The sequence below is a fragment of the Perna viridis genome, chromosome 13 (genome assembly GCF_037379345.1).
Source record: "Perna viridis isolate PV_CMFRI_1.1 ecotype Kerala chromosome 13, ASM3737934v1, whole genome shotgun sequence".
In the NCBI taxonomy this organism is placed as follows: domain Eukaryota; kingdom Metazoa; phylum Mollusca; class Bivalvia; order Mytilida; family Mytilidae; genus Perna; species Perna viridis.
Genome location: NC_142457.1, coordinates 11616878 through 11621102, shown reverse-complemented (window position 1 = coordinate 11621102; position 4225 = coordinate 11616878). Strand labels below are relative to the sequence as shown.

At 32.9% G+C, this 4225-nt stretch overlaps 1 long non-coding RNA gene across 1 annotated transcript; it reads left to right on the top strand.

Annotated features, from left to right (window-relative positions):
- The first annotated feature begins 627 nt into the window (after window positions 1-627).
- Window positions 628-2801, top strand: LOC148599579 (uncharacterized). Its single transcript, XR_015918128.1, has 3 exons — window positions 628-992; window positions 1673-1773; window positions 2180-2801. It is a non-coding gene; the product is annotated as an uncharacterized LOC148599579 (long non-coding RNA).
- Window positions 2802-4225: the final 1424 nt, after the last annotated feature.

Below are 4225 nucleotides of genomic sequence, written 5' to 3'. Positions count from 1 at the left end.
CATAACAAATGCATACACTTTCAATTCTGTGATGAATTATATCGAAATAAGACAGTGTATTTAAAGGTAAAAATACCTAGATAGGTCATCGTCCTTTCATTCAATATGGAATGGGATATGTGAAGTGGTGCATGCGTCAATTGAGCATTGAGAAATGTAAAATAGGGTAAAGGACTTCGAATTCAAAATCACGTACACACGAATATTTTGTTCATTTTTTAACTGTCAAATATCATTTAGGAATTTCGAATCATTCTACTAGGAGACGTTGTCACTGCTGGTTGCCCACAGTCCATTTCCTCCCCGACGGTATTAACCAACACAATGTTGTCTGATCACGAACTATGTACATGTGTCATATAGCATTTACCGATATTTGTCGTAGCACCAGCTTTTAAATTCATATATACTAAGGCTCTTTCATTTGCATAACAAATGCGTTGGCAAATTTGTAGCTCCTTCAAAATACTTTAGGAGAACGTTTCGTGTGGCATTTGGTTTCTTAATTCGATATTACTTGTTATGAGTTCCTCTTATATCTTTGGATATAATGCTGCTTAGAAGAGGTTACTCTCTAACACACAGGCACAACATATCGAATTTTGTAATATCTATAAATGTTTTTTTTTTTTTTTTCAATTCTAACCGTTTCAAAACTATGGGTTGAGCAATGTTAAATTGGAATGAGAAATATATTGAAAATGGGACATGGGGAAGCGGGCAATGTTGAACTGGAGAACTGGTAATAAATCTAAAAAAATATGATTACGCAGTAATCGTTAAACTAATCTAAAGCCACATTGTTACAAGAACTATGTCATCTATAAAATTGAACACGATATTGATAACACATGTCATCAAGTTCAAAGTTCGTATCTTCCTGTGTTGTACATAATATACATAGTAATTAAAAGAAGAGGAATATGCGTGAATAAATACGAAAATGTTGGATTTCATTCTTAGAACTGTTTTTCTTATCTCAGTTCTTAAAAGTAAGTATGAGATTCCTAATACATTTTTTAATATTAATGATAACGATGTGTTTATACAAACACGTGCTGTATTATTTGTATAGTAAATACAGCTTAAAACATATTTTAGTTTATAAAAAGGTATGCAATTTTATTTTTTGTTAATTCACTTGTTTAAAATTCTTTCATGATTTTCTAAAAACAACCTTTATCTGTGCAGTAAACTCTTAATTCCCATATAGATGATTAATCATACGAGGAAAAATGACCCGGTCGGCGAAGCTATATTTTATATAGCCTATCAGACCGAGTAATCTAGGGCGCTTAACTTTGTGCAGGCAGTGTGGCAATAGATGTCGCAGCGGTACGAGTCTCGCATATGTTTACTATGACAGTTTACTAGAATACATATGTGAAAATATCTTTTTTTAATACAGTGACCCTTGACTTATGGATACAATGAATCATAATAAATAAATTTTGATTGAGAAAACGAAGGGGATACTGTTTTGACGGAAGATGGTATGTTGGAAACTGCTCTATAAAATAGAAGATACTTAAAATAGGGGATATAGTTCGGTTTGTAGGAAGGGATAAAAAAGTATAGTGAAATTGATTAGATTTGTCTTGTTAGAAAAAGTGATTTTGAAGCACTTAAACACATGCCATCACTTGTTACATATAATATATCTCTCATTCAGGTGTTTTAACAAACCAATGTCAATCTGGATGGACAATGTATGGTGAATCATGCTATCAAACAAGTACAGTAGCGGAAGTATTGACTTTTATGGAAGCAGCGGTATGGCATTTTTTTTTTCAAAATATTTTCACAATGAATTTTCTATAATCTCTGAAAACATTCATTAACTGGTATTGAACAAACTTTGCAACCTTTTGTAAACGGATCATAGATGTTGAGGATTTGGAATTTTACGTTGAGGGATAGGGATGGGATATTAAATTGGAAAAATTTCGAAATCGATAAAAGTATGTATGTATTTCCAAAAAACTATTTTATCAATAAATGCATTTGGGGTTCTACGATGAAAGAGAAATCTTATTTGTAGAATTTGGAATTTGGGATGTCGAAAAGGTATAAAATGTAAATACAAACATTGGACTAAACTCGCTTTTGTCACATATTTCAATTTAAAGAAAAAACGCTCACCATACAAATATCGATTTAAATCAAATATCTGTTACAGGATGTCTGTAGAAGCAAGAACGCATCATTGGCAGATATTGAAAGTCCACATGAACATAAATTTCTTTCGACATTGGTTTGGAACAGTAAGTATTTGTATCAAATCTTTTAACGTAAAAATAAGAAAGAGCCATCAAAGCATGATATCGTTAATAATCATAAATGTATCTTATCTCATATAAAAAATATAGCTTTCGCTGGCCGGGTCATTCCTCCTCGTAGAATTAATCTATGGCTGTAACTTAGTGCACGATGTATGGTAATACGGGACAGTTCATTTAGATGTTATCATGTAGGATAGAGGATCAAATTAATGATGCATGTCACAACAAATCAATATTATACAAACGTCTCAGAATGTGACGACTCTATTCATTACACTTCTCCATCGGATCAAATTGATACAAGGAAGGTATGTAAACGTATAGAAAGGTCTGAAAAATTCCCAATGATGTTAGAACTGTCCAATTTGCGATGCAAGTTTTTGATCGTTCCCTCAGCGGGACTCGAACTTGTACCGCTGTGACATCTATGGCAACACCGCCTGCACAAAGTCCAGCGCCCTAGACTATTCGACCAGCTATATATATATAACCGTGTCTAACAAAAATTCACAAAGCGCTTTTTTTGACGTTTTCAAAGTAACGTCCTGTTCGGCATCGTAAAAAACTCTTTTTACGTCAATTCTTCTATGGAAACGCAAGTCACTTGATCGCAATTTGGTTTCTCGATTGGCCAAACACTGATACCTTGGTAAAAATCGTCTGACGTATATGGACAAAGCGACAACAATATCCTTACTATGTAGATGGTCTGAAATATGAACGACTCATATGTATTCTCTCAGAAGTTTATCTTTTTAAAGTAACGTTTACATTAAGGATGTTATTCCTTCAATTATTACACGGACACACAGGGAAATCTCGGGTATTGTTGGCCGCGACTTCAGCGATGTAACATCATGGCAATGCAAAATCAACAAACACAAATTTGGTTTAGTGCAAAAAGCTGTGTCCTTCATAGACATGCATAGTAGCCAGTTTCATATTATGACCAGTCATCGACACATTATATATTTTAGTAAAAAAATCAGACAACACATGATGGAATACTATATCGTACAAACACATACATATTCGTTCAATTTTCTTTTTTCCTAGCATTTTTACCTCCAAAGAATGTTTTCGAATCTTGAAAATTTCATTTCAGTCTAAACATACTTTTGTTTCGTCTGATATGCCATAATTATATGAAGAAACTTTATGGTTCGGGGAAATGCATGTTCTGGAATACGGATGTATATGCAAATTTGAATGCGACTCATTATGATAATCACCTAAAGATGTCAATGACAAACATGTGTATATATCAATTTGTAAATGTGACTATGATATTCTTTTCAACTTACACGATTCGTATACATTTTATTGAAACCATGAATGTCTATTTGTATGCATCAAAATGCATCAAAAACAAACATATTATCTTTACACAGACCCATATAGCTGACGTGAAAATATAGAATCTAGAACGATAACGAATTGATTATGTAATTTCTCACATCGAGGAAAATAAATTTTATTGTTTTGATCGTCTTGTCTTTGGGTCGGTTTGAAAATTACTAATAGGCCCTATGGGGCGGTTGTATGAATTGGAAAGAATGATTGAAAAGAAGAAAATTTATGTTTTCACAGGTCACTAAGTGTATTCCAGGACTAATACGGGAATATTTAACATAATAACATTTGTTTTTTTTTGTGGTGAACATTATTAGTCTTCCGCTTATCAGTATTGCGTATATTCTTCTATGCCGATTGGTGAGCACTTGCAAATAAATAAATCTTAATCAAAGAAAGTGCCTTCCTATATTGATCTTTAACATGTTCATTTAAGTGTGGAAGGTGTTTCCAGTTGAATAAATCATTATGTAAGTTTCTTCTAAATGTTACCATATCAACGATAAGCTACAGTAATTGCTTGGAAGAGCAGCACCATATTTAGTGGTAATCCATAACTTCGAGCGTTATTTTCGTATATCCTTTAATAG